We start from the raw sequence: 16,767 nt of genomic DNA on the forward strand, positions 1-16,767 counted from the left end.
TGTAGAATAGTTCTATTAGTTTCCAGTCATCTTGCAACTGCATTTCTGTAAGTTATCAAAGCATATTAATTTATTTTTATTTGTGCTATCAATTCACCTATTGTTAGAGAGTGCATATGAATAGATAAAGCAGGAAAGGCAGTAAATACAAGTGAAAGAGTATAGAAATTACTATTGCTACTCATTCTGGCTCAAATTTCTGCTGCAATATTTTCCTCTTCCTGTCATATTTATTCACCTCTACAGTACCTTGTACCTCTGACTTCTGAAAAGCAAAAACTACACCAAATGGAGACTGTAGGGTAAAGCCTCATACTACCAGGACATTTGAACCATATAGGGATTAATGAGAAACAAAAATGTTGGAAATCCAAAATATTGCAGGAGAAATCCCATGGAACTGGTAGCATCTTTGAAGATAAAACAGTTGGATCATTTGTCTTCAGAATTACATTTCTTCTCCTCATATCGGAGCCACACATTTAATTGAGTTTTAGTCATACAACACAAAGGTAGGCCCTTGGACCCAACCTATCCACAATGACCAGGTTTTCTAGACTGAACTAGCCCTATTTGCCTTCATTTGGCCATTTCTTATCCACACACTTGTCCAAATGCCTGTAATGTTGTAATTGTACCCACCTCTATCAATTTCTCTGGCAGTTTGTTTCACACACCACCCTCTGGAAAAAGTTGCCCCTCAGACCCCTTATCTTTCCTCGCTGGATGTAAACCTATGGCATCTAGTTTTGGACACTCCTATCCTGGGGAAAAGACCGGGCTATTCATCCAATCCATGCCAATCATTTTAATACATCTCAGAGGTCATCCCTCCACATCCTACATTCCAGATACCCCAGCCTATCCTTTTAGGTTAAACTGTATTCTCTATAGCTTGTAAAATCTTTTGCATCCTTTTAGCTTAAGGACATTCTTCCTATACTAGGGCACCCAGAACCGAATGCAGTACTCCAATGTGTCCTACCAATTTCTTGCAAAGTGACAACGCACTGACCGATGAAGACAAGCATGTCAAACTCCTTCACTACCCATAGCAACAGTTTCACGTATGGATCTGCACTCCAGGTCTGTTTTCTAACAATGCCCAGGGCTACTATGCTCACTATGCAAGTCCTGCTCTGGTTTAGCTTACCAAAATGCAACACCTCATTTACCTGCAGTAAACTCCTTGGTGCACTGCATCAAAATCCCCATTGTATTCAACTTTCTTCACTATCCGCTATACCAATTGTGGCTTCATTCACAAACTTACGAACGATACTTCCTATATAGTCACATTGAAGTTGTTTTCTACATTGGAAACTGACCTAGCACTGATCCTTGCAGCACATCACTTGTCACAGCTTCAATCTGAACAACCTTTTATCACAACTGTCCCCTGGTCAAGCTAGCTTGATTTCCAGTTGGCTAGTTTGCCCCAAATTCATGTGATCTAACCTTCCCCCAACTAATCTAACATGCAGAACATTGTCAAATATTTGCTGAAGTCCACTACTGCCTTTATCTTGATCACTTTTTTAAAACTTAAGCTGTTCAAGCAGATTTCTAAAATGCATATAAATCCTGCCTCTACCTCCAATTTACCCACTACTGACATGTTAGTCTCACCAGTCTAATTCCTGGCTGTTTGTTACAGCCTTTAAATTGCAGAAAATGAACCACCCTCTAGTATTCTGGCATCCCACTCATGGCTGGTGATACAAATCTCCACTAGAGGACCCCACAATGTCCTGGATACACTAACCGATTTGCATGCAGCTCAGGTAGTAATCCAAAATCAAGTAGAACATTTCAAAATTTTAAACTGCTCAAAGCTTCACAGCTATTTTGTATCATTCCATGAACCACACATGGATCCTTTGTCAAAGTTCCTCTAAAGCAGTTGTCTGTGCTAAGGTTTCAGGATATAGCTAGAGAACTATCATTCTATTAGAATTTTCTCTCCACCACCCCATTCTGCACTCCCAATGGAAATGAATGTGGTGAAACTGGAAAGGGTTCAGAAAAGATTAAGCAGGTTGCCAGGATTGGAGGGTTTGAGCTATTGAGAAAGGCTGAATAGGCTGGTGCTGGTTTCCTTGGAGTGACAGCTGAGGGGTGTCAGTGTAGGTACTTATAAAACCATGAGGGACATGGTTAGGGTCAGTAGACATCTTTTCCCTGAGCTGGATGAGTCCAGAACACAAAGGCATAGGTTTAGGATGGGGGAAGACTTGAGGGACCTAAAAAGGTGCAACTTTTTCCAGAGGGTGGTATGTACAGAATGAGGATAGTACAATTACACATTTTAAGAGGAATCTGGACAAATAAGGGATATGGGGCAAGTGCTAGCAAATGGGACTGGATTAGTTTAGCATCTCTGGTTCAAATTGTTCATGCAGACTAAAGGGTCAGTTTTTGTGCTGTAAATCTGACTGACCAGTCCTTTGGTTAGTTTGCAGTCCCCCTAATCCTCTGTAGACCAGGTAGGAGAAGAAAAAAGAGAAAAATCGGTATTCTAAACTATTTGATAAAACCAGTTGGGTTCAGATCATTCTAACACTTAATTTCAGACTCAATTCTGTTCCACTCCAGGAGACTTGCTGTTATTTAGTTCAAACTACCCCAGCTGCCTTAATATGTTCTAATCAGAAAAGCTATTCAATATTAAACCACATACAATATCCAATTACATGCTCTTTTAGCCATTTAATTCCAGGACTGGTTAGTTTTGCAATGAAGTAGTGCTCAAGGGCCTATGCACATTAACTGAGCAACAATTCTCAAATCCAGATATTGAGGGACTGAACAGATTAAGTGCTGTAGATTACTTGAATATTTACTACTTCTTGCAAGAGATAGATGCCATAGAATTTAAGTTATTTCCTTAGGCAAAAAGAAAAGCTAGTGTATACAGCATTATGCGTGTAACACTGGGATAGCTAGTCATCATGACAATAATTGTTGGACAAGTTTTAGACCAAGTTCAGACAGTCAAAATTGGAAACAATAAAGTCAGTTGAACTTCTCAATCTAGTAATGTAACCAGAATTATGAACATTGCACCTTCATGAACCCTGTTGGCACCAATGAACAACTACACATACATTAAGTGAACTTTTATTCAAAAACAGAAAGCACAGATAAACATCCTGAATGTGCATCTCAAGCAGTTAGCGGTGTTGCAATTAAGGATTGGATCAACCATTCTGTACCAGTTTCAGAATTCATCCAAATTCATAACCTGCAACAAAAAATTTGGTCAGTATCATACTAACTGATTCAAAAAGTGCAAATGAGCCTCAGCCACAAAAATATTAATCAAGTATTGCTAAATGCAACACTTTCATTGGAGATGTCAGAAATAAAGAAAGGCTCATCACAGGCTCAGCACTGCAGATTTCCAAGAGTTGCTTTTAAAAAACTTAGTGTAATTTCATCTACAGCTTCTGTCAAAATGGCTAACCATTACACAAAGTCACTGATTAAAAAGCCACAAGTGTAGCCAGGAACTGTTAAGTTTTAATACAAAGATTTAATACATACAGGCTAGTGCCTACATCATAAGCTTACTTGATAGCAAACTGCCACACACTAACATAGCATGGCAGAAAATACATGTTGTCAAGAGAAATTCAGTTCAATCTTGAGTGATTGGTGTTCCACATTGGATAGCACCTCAAACCTGCCCTCCCATTATAGGGATTTTATTCCTGACCCCAAAAGAAAGTTCCAATACAAATGGACCTTTAATTGTTTAGAATTAGAGATGTTATTCAAGACAATTATGCAGTCACCATCCACCACAGCCTCCAAGTTAACATTTAACAGTTCTCACCATTAGCCTGCTACAAGTTAATGCTGAAAAATCTGGGCTGCTGCAGTCAGTATTCGATTAGTTACCATGGCACCTGCAATTACATGAAAGTCTTGTATCTGATTAGATGGCATTTTTAAAAATTAAGCCTCAGACTACACAATGATCAACCATTTTAATAAGCCACTCATTAAACAGGTCAGAATAAAAAAGGTGCACCACAAGTTCAGCATTTGTAAAGTTCAATACAAACATTACGTCTTCAAAATGCATTCTTTTGAATGTCTGGTATTTAAGATTTATACTAACATTTTATTACCAGGCTACTTCACCTGTGGAATATACAAGATGGCATGGCCCATTAGTGAGCAGTGCATATGATCTGGATTCTGAAATTGCCAAGTTCAGTCACCTGTCTGACTTTTCAAAACACCATCCAATTTGCTATTGGTAGTGGTCCCATTGGTCTTCCACTGCATGAAAATACAGTGAGCTAAAGTATAAAACTTTAGCAAATTAAGCTGTCAAAAATCAGCATTACTTTAATAATACCAGACGCCAGAAAAACATCTCAGACTGATCACTTGTAAAGTTGTTAAAAAATTAACATCTTGCTTAATACTTGAAACAGTTAAGGTGGATAAATCCTCAGGACCTGATTGGGTGTACCCGAGAACTCGGTGGGAAACAAGAAGTGATTACTGGGCCTCTTGCTGAGATATTTGTATCATTGATAGTCACCAGGTGAGGTGCCAGAAGACTGGAGGTTGGCAAACATGGTGCCACTGTTTAAGGAGGGCAGTAAAGACAAGCCAAGGAACTATAGACCAGTGAGCCTGACCTCAGTGGTGGGCAAGTTGGAGGGAAACCTGAGGGACAGGATGTACGTGTATTTGGAAAGGCAAGGACCGATTCAGAATAGTCAACATGGCTTTGTGCGTGGGAAATCATGTCTTACAAACTTGACTGTTTTTTGATGAAGTAACAAAGAGGATTGATGAGGGCAGAGCAGTAGATGTTATCTATATGGACTTCAGTAAGGCATTCGACAAGGTTCCCCCTGGGAGACTGATTAGCAAGGTTAGATCTCACAGAATACAGGGAGAACTAGCCATTTGGATACAGAACTGGTCCAAAGGTAGAAGACAAAGTGGTGGTGGAGGGTTGCTTTTCAGCATGGAGGCCGGTGACCAGTAGAGTGCCACAAGGATCGATGCTGAGTCCTCTACTTTGTCAAGCCATTTGGATACAGAACTGGTCCAAAGGTAGAAGACAGAAAGTGGTGGTGGAGGGTTGCTTTTCAGCATGGAGGCCGGTGACCAGTAGAGTGCCACAAGGATCAGTACTGAGCCCTCTACTTTGTCATTTACATAAATGATTTGGATGCGAGCATAAGAGGTACAGTTAGTTAGTAAGTTTACAGATGACACCAAAATTGGACGTGTAGTGGACAGCAAAGAGGGTTCTCAGATTACAACAGGATCTGGACCAGATGGCCAATGGGCTGAGAAATGAAATTTAATTCAGATAAATGCAAGGTGCTGCATTTTGGGAAAGCAAATCTTAGCAGGACTTATACTAGGTTTGTAACTCTTAAGGTTTAGGCTTTGGTTTGCTCACTGAGCTGTAGGTTTGATATCCAGACTATTACCTAGCCAGGTAATGAAACATCTGGATATCAAACCTACAGCCTAAAGGACTTCTACACTTAATGGTAAGGTCTTAGGGAGTGTTGCTGAACAAAGACCTTGGAGTGCAGGTTCATAGCTCCTTGAAAGGAGTCACAGGTAGGATAGTGAAGGCAGCATTTGGTATGCGTTCCTTTATTGGTCAGAGTATTGAGTACAGGAGTTGAGGTCATGTTGCAGTTGTAAAGGACATTGGTTAGGCCACTGTTGGAATATTGCGTGTAATTCTGGTCTCCTTCCTATTGGAAGGATATTGTGAAATTTGAAAGGGTTTAGAAAAGATTTACAAGGATGTTGCCAGGGTTGGAGGACCTAACTACAGGGAGGGGCTGATTTCCCTGGAGCGTCAGAGGCTGAGGGATGATCTTAGAGGTTTACAAAATTATAAGGGGCATTGATAGGATAAATAGACAGTCTTTTCTCTGGGGTCATGGAGTTCAGAACTAGAGGGCATAGGTTTAGGGTGAGGGGAAAGATATAAAAGACCCAAGGGGCAACCTTTTCCACAGAGGGTTGTACATGTATGGAATGAGCTGCCAGAGGATATGGTGGAGGCTGGTACAATTGCAACATTAAGAGGCATTTGAATAGAAAGGGTTTGAAGGGATATGGGCTGGGTGCTGACAGGCAGGACTAGATAGGGTTGGGATATCTGATCAGCATGGACCAAAGGGTCTGTTTCCATGCTGCAAATCTGACTTTACACTGGCACCTCACCTGCCTAACAAGATAGAAAGGCACATTAAGTGAGCAATGTAATTAACCCATTTGATGAACTAAAACAAGACTCCAGTTATCCCATTTCAAGTGATTAATCTTTACCTGTTTACACTGCTGATAGACTGCTCAAGTTTCAGAGATACAGCTGTCAGTGATCCATCAGCATCTTAGCATGGTTAGCCTGAAATTACATAAAAAACTGTATAAGCTGATATTAAAACTATTAATTTAAAACAGTCCTTAAAATTAAGCCTCAGCCACAGAAACAGTAATCAAGCATTGCTGTGATGCAACACTTTCATTGGAGATGTCAGAAAGAAAGGCTCATCACAGGCTGTGCAATCTATTTAAACAGTCACAGACCAAACTATCTTGGCCAGTACTTCAACTTTAATTCAAGACACCTTCAAACACTGCCCACAAATGGACAAAACAATTTACGGTTTTGCTATTTTACTGGTAACATTAAATTGTCTAATTGTCACTGGAAGCTAATTTATACAGCATGACAATACCCTTTACCCCACAAGAGGTGTTAAGTTAGACATCTTCTCCAGATGAACTTACCACAGTTGTGCCAATTTGCAGGCACAGTGCACTTCTTCCAATCCATATCTACAGGATCTGGAAATTAAAAATAGTTTTCAAACTCCGATGAACAAAACTATGCTGAGCTGGCAAATAGTAATAAACATTTTAGCAAGGGTTTTTAAGTCTCAAGCTTTTGACTATTTCCTGGGACAGAAAAATACCTAAATATCTGCAAAATAGCCTAACCCAGCATTACATCAAGTTTAGCAGAATGGTTTTAGCACTTTTTCCACATGGATTCTAGCATTATTAACTGCAGTCAATAACAGTTTGTCCACCAGATGGAAACACTGAATACATGGCAATTCAGTACACATCCCACCAAGTCAGGGAATTGCATACCTAGTGGTCATTAAAATACTAACACCACGAAAAGTCACAATTTAAAATATTAAGTAGGCAATTCTTTGACTTATGTTGGGCTCAACCCATAGCAAAAAGGATAACGAAAGAACTTCGATATACACCTGTCTTTGTATTTAGACAGTAATCAAGCATTAACTTATATGCACCATTTTCATTATGCACCATTGACCGATTTAAGGTTGTAGGATTCAACAGCGAATGCTGTCAGATGTGCTTAGCTTCAAATTTCCAGCATATGCAGTTTTGTTTTACTATCAAATCTATCCTTGCTCATGCACTTAAGGAATATATCTGCCACTCACCTCAACCTCATGAACCTGAATTTACAAGCTATTACACAATCATTGCTTCAAGCTAATTTTAAAAAAATCACATTATCTTCAAATCTTCACTGCATGAATAATCTGTAATGTCCAAAACAACAACAGCTTGCATTTTATCATGCTTATAATTCCATTAAAAATTAGAGAACTTTAGACAAGGCCAGAGATGGAGATATTAGGTCAGGTCACCAAAAACATTGCCAAAAGCAGGTTTTGAGGGATGTCTTAAAATGTGGAAAGCAGACTGGAAAGGCTTTGGCTGCGAATTCCAGACCATGTTGCTTTAGCAACTGTAGAAACAGTCACAGGTGAAGTAACAATTGTTGGGAGTCTCAAAGAAAATAGGTTGTCAAGGTCTGTGTGGTGCAGGGAGCTAGGGATGATCGCAGCCAGGAATTAAATCAAGCATGAGAACTTTAAATTGAGGGATATTGGCCAGGTGCTGGCAGGAGACTGGATTGGGATATCTGGTCAGCATGAACAGGTTGGACCAAAGGGTCCGTTTCCATGCTGTACATCTCTATGACCTCCCCAAAAATTCACCTTGCAAAGCACAGACTTCCTGAACTTTCTAGTGTATAGCCAGACTTGAGAAAAGTTCATATTTGCCAAATTCATTACAACCCAATCAGAAACCAGGTTGGTAATTTATTGACCAACTATAATGCAAAGTAGTGAAGTACAATAAACCCAATTTACAAGAATTAGAAACATTCAGAAATATGCATGCAGAGGGGACTGTCAACTCAACATACATGTCAATTCCTACAAGAAAAAGTCTTCCCTAGCACTGCCTTAAGAGTAATATTGCTTTGTACAGTCCTAATTTTAATTCTGACAAGGCTAATAAACTCCCAATCGGATCTCAGCTAAGTACAGAGCAAAAAGCCAAACAAGTTGACTAGGTGAGGAAATAGAGAATTCCTTCAGACATCAATTGGACTGACTGCAGCATTTAGACAAGCAGGCAGACATAGTATGTTCAGGCAGATGGAATTCTTTAGAACAGCACCAGGGTTAGTTGAAATACCTGTTCCTGTGCTGTTCTATGCAGGCCTTCCAGTGTAAGGAGCAGGCCAAATAAAGCAGATAGGTAGCAACATGTTTGCCTTAAAAAACGGACAACAAGCAGTAAAGACAGCAGGAAAAAATACAAAATGTTTTGACTTCAGACCAGAGGAAAAGCCTGACTCAAGTAATTTGTGTCTGAAATGCACTTCCAAGTGTGGTTAAGGGTAGGCTCAATTGAGACATGCAAGCACATGTTGGACAATTACTTAGGTACAAGGAGAAACAAGAGCCTGGGATTAAAATGAAGCAGGTTCTAAGCAATGAGCCAAACATTGCAAGTTTGAAGAGCTGAAGTTTTGAAGTTTTCTGGAGTCAGTCTCTTGAAGGGCTCATAAGAAACTAGGGATCAAAGCTGCTTCATTAATTAATTTCCCTTTGTTACAACTGTATAGGACATTAGTTAGGCCACTTCTGGAGCACTGTGTAGCTCTGGTCACACCATCAGGAGATGGTGAAACTTGAATGGGATCAGAAAAGATTTACAAAGATGTTGCCTGGGTTGGAGAGTTTGAGCCAAGGGAGAGTTTGGGGCTGTTTCCCCAGTGTGTCAGAGGCTGCAGGGGGGGGATCTTTATATTAAAAAAAGTATAAATTCATGGGGAGGAAGAAAGAGAGAAAGGAGTAGGGGCACATGGTTAAAGGTAAATAGATAAGGACTTTTCCCCTAGGGGGCCCCAAACCTAGAGAGCATAGGTTTAGGGTGAGGCAGAAGATTGAAAGAGACAACATTTTCACAGAGGGTGCCACGTGCATACAATGAGCTGCCAGAGGAAGTGGTGGAAGCTGGTACAATTACATTTAAAAAGGTAGGTGGACGGCTATATGAACAGGGTTTAGGAGGGATGTGGGCCAAATATTGGCAAATGGGACTAGGGACAACATTTTCACACAGGGTGCCACGTGCATACAATGAGCTGCCAGAGGAAGTGGTGGAGGCTGGTACAATTACATTTAAAAAGGTAGGTGGACGGCTATATGAACAGGGTTTAGGAGGGATGTGGGCCAAATATTGGCAAATGGGACTAGATTAGTTTAGAATATCTAGCTCGCATGGACGAGTTGGACCGAAGGGTGCGTTTCCGTGTTGTACATCTTTATAACCCCAAAAAGATAGGGGCCTACTACTCCATAGTTTGACTCCTAACAAACAAAGTATTTAAGACACAAAAAAGTGCGGGTTAAGCGAGTGGGCTATGCTAAATTGCCCGTAGCATTAGGTGGAGGTGTAAATATAGGGGAATGGGTCTGGGTGGGTTTCGCTTCGGTGGGTCGGTGTGGACTTGTTGGGCCGAAGAGCCTGTTTTCCACACACTCAGTAATCTAATCTAATGGCTACAAACGGACAGCGCGGCAACACATTGACAGGAGAAACCCAACAGGAAGTGAGATACTCCCCCACCTCATTTAAAACACCGATTTCTTCAAAATAAAAACTTTCAACCTCGCAAATGCGCGATACTAGCACTGGTCGCTAACAGCCCAGCAGTACCTTATACCTACCTCATTCAACCCAGTCTCCGGCGGAAAGAGGACGATCTTCGCGCACGTTCGAGAATATACGATAGCCACCTGTCAATCCCCCACCCAAGCCTCATGCCTATTGGCTCATTAATCTAATTGACGTCTCAATTAACCAATAGAGTCCGGACCATGGGAATAGTACGACCGCATTCTGTCCAATCCCTGTTGACGGGGGTGGCGCTCGGTCTTGGGGGTCGGCGTCCGCCGGGTCGCCGCGCCGCCCGCTGGGTAATATAGTCCGGGCGTTCGCCCACCGCCGTAAGTAGCGGACTCTGGAAACTACAATCTCCGGCATGCTCCACGAAAGCCGCGCATGCGCAGGCACGGGATCTCGGTTAGTTCCTTGAAATTTCGGGCAGTTGGTAGACGATGGTGTTTGAACATGTCAAGCGTAGCGATTTGCGGGTAAGGACATAAGTTTGGGTGAATGGAGTTTTCCTCTCCCTTTCCCTTCTGCGTGTGCGGGAGTACTTTTCACACTGTTTATGCAAATGGTTGGAGTTACATGTCTGGAAAATGGACCCAGACTTGGAGGAGGATCTATCAACACAATCCACCCGAGAAGTGGTTCCTACAGGAAGGGGAGACATGGTCTAGACTTTCCAGGGTCTCCTGATGGACGGATCTGGTCACTCGCTGTCTTCTCCCCTTCCCACTGAAATCTTGGGCCGTCTGTCACCACCACCCTGGGTCCTGCCGCCCGCATCAACCCTGGGTCCCATCTTTTGTCAACCGTCAGGTGCTGTGCATTCCCAATTCATTGCCAGGCGGCTGTGTGCAAGACAGAGAGAGAAGCAGATAACCTGTCCTGCTTGCATTCACATCGATAGCCTGAGAAACACCCTCCCAAAGCGTGCTCTTACTGATCGAATATTTGCAGTGATACAAATGTATGGATTGCACCCACCCTCCCATACGCGCGCACACACTTTTGCAAAAGGCCTTTGTAATTGCTACCTCTTCCTAATCGTAATTTATGGTCTTGCATAACCTATCTTCTTTTTAAGATGCTCCTTTAAAATTTTCCCCTTGTCCCAATTCATCTTGCCTGCGCAGTACTTTGAGACTTTTTTTTTTGCATTGTTAAAGGTCATACACGAGATGCAATTTATAAGGTCTACAATAAATATATCTGCTTTTAGAGAAGGTGTAATGTTCGAGTCTGGCGTCCAAAGTTTGCGTTAAGTAGGGAGTTATTATTTTATTGGAGAAACACGAAAGGAAGACTGCTGCTCTGGGTTTTAAAAAAGTGGGTGGCGCATAATTTTATATCTTTTAAAACTGTCATATTGCAAGTTGCCACAACAAATACAAATAAAGCCTTAGGACAAGCTCTGCCTGACCACATCACCATACTGGATAGTTTATCACTGTAAAGGGGAAATGCTTAGATGAGTGTCAGGATTTGGGCAATAAATGTGTCCTTAAAATTACTGCATACAGAACTATAATTGTTGATGATACTAGCCTATCATTTATAAATAATTGAAAGTCAATTAGTCTGCAAATACTGTATATGAATTTATAGTGAGAAATATACTTTTAACAATGTTTTTGAACTTTTTTTTAAAGAGACTACTCAATTATTAGACTTTCTCTTAATAAATGCTGGACAAACTCGGCAGATCTGGCAGCATCTGTAAAAAGAAATTGAGTTAATCGCTCAATGTAACTGTTTGTCTCTTCTCAGCTGCTGTTGGACCTGAGCTTTTCTAGCATTTTCTGTTATTTCAGATTTCCAGCATCTGCAGTATTTTGCTTTTAGTTTGTCTTAATATCTGTATTACAGTGTTAAATCTTTATTGTAAAATGGTGGTGGTAGGACCTAATTTTTATTGTGCCATTTATCTGCAATTTATTACTGTAAGTGCTATTTGCTGTCCTTATGATCACTAATTCGGTCGAATATTGTACAGCCCCTGGTACATTAGGTCTTTCCATCATTTATTACTATCTCCCAGTCAAGAATATTGATAAATTGTGAAAATAAGAGTGATCTCCTAAATATGCCATTGCAATAGCTAGTATATTTAAAAGTCATTTATAGCTGCCTGTCTTTTATCCATTTTACAGCTTATCCTTTCATACTTTTACCTGTAATTCCTTCATAAATTCTTAGTCAAATGCTTTCTAGACCTGTAATTTGATGTAAAAATGATTTGTCTCCACATCCTGCTGTCACTTAAAATAGTTTTAAATTAATTTTTACAGCACATTACGGGTGACGTGGTGGCTTAGTGGCTAGCACTGCTGCCTGGGTTCGATTCAGCCTTGGGTGACCATCTATGTGGAGTTTACACATTCTGCTTTGTTTGCATGGATACTCTGGTTTCCTCTCACAGTCCAAAGATGTATGGGTTAGGTGAAGTGACCATGCTAAATTGTCCATCGTGTCCAGGGCTGTGTGGGCTAGGTGAATTAGCCATGGGAAATGCAGGGTTAGGGGTTAGGGGTAGGGGGCTGGGATGCTCTTCAGAGGGTTGGTGCAGACTCAATGGGCCAATTGGCATCTTGCCACACTCTAGGGATTGTGTGATTCTAATTTGCGTGATTTAATTTTTCATGTAGTGACCAGTAACGGTCAATTAAGATCAAGAAATAGACTTTTTGTTCTGCTGCCGTATCATATAGAAACTCACTGTTTTAAAAATCCTAAGGGAGGACTAAGCTAATAAATTACCTTGAACAGACCACATTCTCCTGGCATGATTTCCAGATCAAACACTACAGCTTAAATAGTAAAGCAGCCACCATCAAATTGTCCATGTATGGCCGCAATCTACTGTCCCATCTGCTTTCAATTGCAGCTTGAGTTTTTTTTTCGGAGTCTGCACCAATGTGTATTTTACAATTGTGGAACTGATTCTGGAGTGCACGCAATCTGTGGAATTCAAAGGTTTGTCAACCCTTAGCTACGTACTGGGTTTAAGCTGTTAAATATTTTTATTTGCTTTTGGGAATCGAGTGTTGCTGCCGAGGCTAGCATTTATTGCCAATCTTTAATAGCCTTTGTGAAGGTGGTGAACTGCCTTCCTGAACTGTTGCAGCCCTTTTGGTTCAGATCACCAAAGTGCTGTACGGAAGGTGGTTCTGGGATTTTGACCCAGTGACAGTGTAGGAATTGCAATATCAATTCAGTCAGGATCACTTGAAGAAAATTTGCAGGTAATTGTGCTGCTATGTTTCTTTTGCTCCTATCCTTCTATGTGGTAGTGGATGCAGGTTTGGAAGGTGCCATCTTTGCAAGTTGCTGCAATGCACCTTTTAGATGGCACACATTGGATCAGTTGAGCTGCTTTCTCTTGAATGGTGTTAATAGTACTTTTGGAGATGCACCCATTCAGGCAAGTGAAGAGCATTTCATTGTGCTCCTGAACTGAGACTTGATGTAGTCTTTGGGAAGGCAGGAAGTGTCACTCACTGCAGAATTCCCAGCCTCTAACCTGCACCGGTAGTCAGTATTCAAATGTTCATTCAGTTCAGAAATTGATCATTGGTAACCTCCAGAATGTCGAAGACAGGGTATTCAGTAGGTGGTAATGCCATTAAATGTTGAGAAGAGGTTGTAAATTATCATTGCCTGCCACATGTATGATCTGAATGTTACTTGCAATTATTAATTCTTCCAAACTAATATACAAACAGGTTAACAGAGTTGATGTTCCCAGTTAGAATATATAGCACAACATTTAAGAACCATCAATGTGATTTGTGAAGAGTGAAACAAATTTAAAACTCTAGAGAAATTATTTTGACTCCCCATTTGGATTAGCTTTGCAATGACTTAATTTTCAATGAATAATGTTCATATTTTAAATACTTTGATACATTATCAAACATTGTTTCTGGTTATTAAATGGATGTTATTTTTGCCTTTTATTGATCAACTAACTTGACCTCCTCTCGGCCATGACATTTATTCCTGCCTGAAGGTTGGAAGAATCTTTATCTTTGCTGCTTCCAAGTTAATCTAATTTCGAAGTCATTACAGAAGGTTCATATTCCTGCCAGAGGGCCTCTTGAGTTTTCTGTTATTATATGTTGCATTTTACAGTATTCTGATGCTTTATTAAATATGTGCTTTATAAAAGTCAGTAAATTTTCTTCATTTTCTGCAAAATGACAGTTCTAAATATGTCCTGACAGTAACAAAATAGCATTTTAAAGATTTCAAATTGCCAAAGGTGCTTGTAGCATGCAGAAACGTTACTGAGATCTGGAAAACTCACCTTCAATTTCTAGGTTTTTTTGCACCTTTCTATACTTATTCTATCTAGTTCACGTACAAACCTGGGCTATGATGACAGTAACACATTGCAGCTATCAGTACGATCATGTTAATCCTAGCCTTCTGCTGTAGCATCATTGATCCTTAGCTTTTGAATTCAGGTACCAGTCTATGAAAATGCTATGAAATGAAGTCTTTGTCTTCTTTCTAACTGAATAATTGACAAATTATTTCTTGTCTTTATATGTTTAGATTTTTGTTTATTTCCGTAACTTGAGTGCTAACTTTGTCTATTTGCTGTTGAAAGTTCCATATTTTTTACACAAAACATTACTTTCATCAGTGACTTCCTTACAAAATGTGTCCAGTAGTTGCTATTCCTTATGTGCCACTGAGTGTTATTATATCAAAGCTTCACATTATTATACTGACTAATCGTACTGACTTGTTGTTGCAATATATATATATACTCCTCGCTGAAATTGGTCACTTTTTTTTAAAAAGGTTAAAAATCACACAACATCAGGTTATAGTCCAACAGGTTTAATTGGAAGCACTAGCTTTCGGAGCACCGCTCCTTCATCAGGTGGTTGTGGAGGACGCAGTTGAAAGCCAAAGGATTTATAGCAAAAGTTTACAGTGTGATGTAACTGAAATTATACATTGAAAAATACCTTGATTGTTTGTTAGGTCTGTCATCTCATGCCCTTCTTATTAAAGTTAAGTGCAATTTAGTTCTTCCAGTTTTACCTTGGAAACAGTCTATGTTGTGATTTTAACTCTTGCCTGTTTTTTTGTAAAGAAACATTTATTATTCCATCCTATGCCCTTAGCGTAAAATCCAACCTAAAGGTCATTGAAATGATAAATTATAGATCACCTGCTTCCTAAGATAATACTCCTAAATAATAGGGGTACTGCCACAAAATACATAAGAACGGAAAATTATGTTTGGTGGGCTACACATGAAGCAACTCCTGCAATAAAGTAGTATCAGATTTATTTTGAGAGAAGTAATCACTTAACATAAATTCCCATGGGGGAAATATTGTGATGTGAAACATAACATTGACTCTTTCTGCCATGAAATGATAAGACCATAAGACATAGGAGCAGAAATTAGGCCATTCAGCCCATCGAGTCTGCTCCGCCATTCAATCATGGCTGATAAGTTTCTCAACCCCATTCTCCTTTCTCCCCGTAACCCTTGATCCCCTTGATACTCCAGAATCTATCTATTTCAGTCTGAAGTATACTCACTGACCTGATCTCCACAGCCTTCTATGGCAGTGAATTCCTTAGATTCACCACTCTCTGGCTGAGGAAGTTTCTTCTTATCTCTGTTCTAAAAGGCTGTGCTTTTACTCTAAGGCTGTGCCGTCGGGTCCTAGTCTCTCTTACCAATGAAAACATCTTCCCAACATCAACTGTATCCAGGCCGTTCAGTATTCTGTATGTTTCATTATATCTCCACTCATCCTTCTAAACTCCAAGTACAAACCCAGACTCCTCAAATGTTCCCCATATGTTAAGCTTTTCATTCCTGGAACCATTCTCGTGAACCTCCTCTGAATATGCTCCAGGTTCAATACATCCTTCCTGAGGCTTCACCTACATAAAAGGAGATGGTGAAAATTGTCCTTTTTCATCTGCCTTTTGCAATGTCTGAATTGTACAGATAAATGCTTATGAGTGAGCAGAATTTAAAACTCAGTTGTATGTTTTAGATTTTTAACTAATTAGAGTGAAATAATTTCATTTGTTTAATTTCAGTAACTTAGAATTACTTTGCTGTGACTGTACAGATTATTGTGTGGGAATGACTGTCAAGTACCATACAGTGGTTCTGATTCTTTGTTGCTCTGGCTGCTGAATGATATTTCAACATTCAAGCTTTCTTATTGAAAGATAATATTTAATGGAGATTTGCTGCTTCAGTTTAGACCACTTTGAGTTATTGTGTGTTGGCGAAAATATACAATATGCAATTTGATTATCACTTTTGTGTAAAAAAGGATGAAGGGTTTGGAGAAATATGGGGCGGGTTTTGGCAGGTGGGACTAGATTGGGTTGGGATATCTATTCGGCATGGACGAGTTGGGCCGAAGGGTCTGTTTCTGTGCTGCATATCTTTGAAGAGAAAGTGAAGACTGCAGATGCTGGAGATCAGAGCTGAAAATGTGTTGCTGGAAAAGCGCAGCAGGTCAGCAGCATCCAAGGAGCAGGAGAATCAACGTTTCGGGCATAAGCCCTTCTTCAGGAATGAGGAAAGTGTGTCCAGCAGGCTAAGATAAAAGGTAGGGAGGAGGGACTTGTGGGAGGGGCATTGGAAATGCGATAGGTGGAGGGAGGTCAAGGTGAGGGTGATAGGCCGGAGTGGGGTGGGGGCGGAGAGGTCAGGAAGAAGATTGCAGGTTAGGAAGGCGGTGCTGAGTTCGAGGG

The 16,767-nt window shown here is 40.4% G+C and overlaps 1 protein-coding gene, 1 long non-coding RNA gene and 2 other non-coding genes across 5 annotated transcripts in view; 1 reads left to right on the top strand and 3 right to left on the bottom strand.

The window, feature by feature from the left end:
- Positions 1–3,104: 3,104 nt before the first annotated feature.
- On the bottom strand, positions 3,105–10,125 carry LOC122560519. 2 transcript variants are annotated; one of them, XR_006314759.1, is made up of 5 exons: positions 10,077–10,125; positions 6,793–6,849; positions 6,328–6,406; positions 3,839–3,929; positions 3,105–3,244 (listed from the first exon to the last, which is right to left on the bottom strand). It is a non-coding gene; the product is annotated as an uncharacterized LOC122560519 (long non-coding RNA). The 2 variants fall into 2 exon arrangements; XR_006314758.1 differs by having other exon boundaries at positions 3,839–3,911; positions 10,077–10,123.
- Positions 3,298–3,388, bottom strand: LOC122560935. The gene has a single exon (XR_006314851.1). It is a non-coding gene; the product is annotated as a small nucleolar RNA SNORD60 (small nucleolar RNA).
- LOC122560936 lies at positions 6,474–6,561 on the bottom strand. The gene has a single exon (XR_006314852.1). It is a non-coding gene; the product is annotated as a small nucleolar RNA SNORD60 (small nucleolar RNA).
- Positions 10,126–10,418: 293 nt separating the features above from the next.
- The window catches only part of traf7 (TNF receptor-associated factor 7), a 65,786-nt gene continuing 59,437 nt past the window's right edge, over positions 10,419–16,767 (top strand). Inside the window, exon 1 of the mRNA XM_043711204.1 lies at positions 10,419–10,502. The gene's annotated coding sequence lies outside the window, so the exon portion shown is untranslated. The remainder of the gene's footprint in view (positions 10,503–16,767) is intronic.

Source organism: Chiloscyllium plagiosum, chromosome 21, assembly GCF_004010195.1.
Source record: "Chiloscyllium plagiosum isolate BGI_BamShark_2017 chromosome 21, ASM401019v2, whole genome shotgun sequence".
Classification (NCBI taxonomy): Eukaryota; Metazoa; Chordata; class Chondrichthyes; order Orectolobiformes; family Hemiscylliidae; genus Chiloscyllium; species Chiloscyllium plagiosum.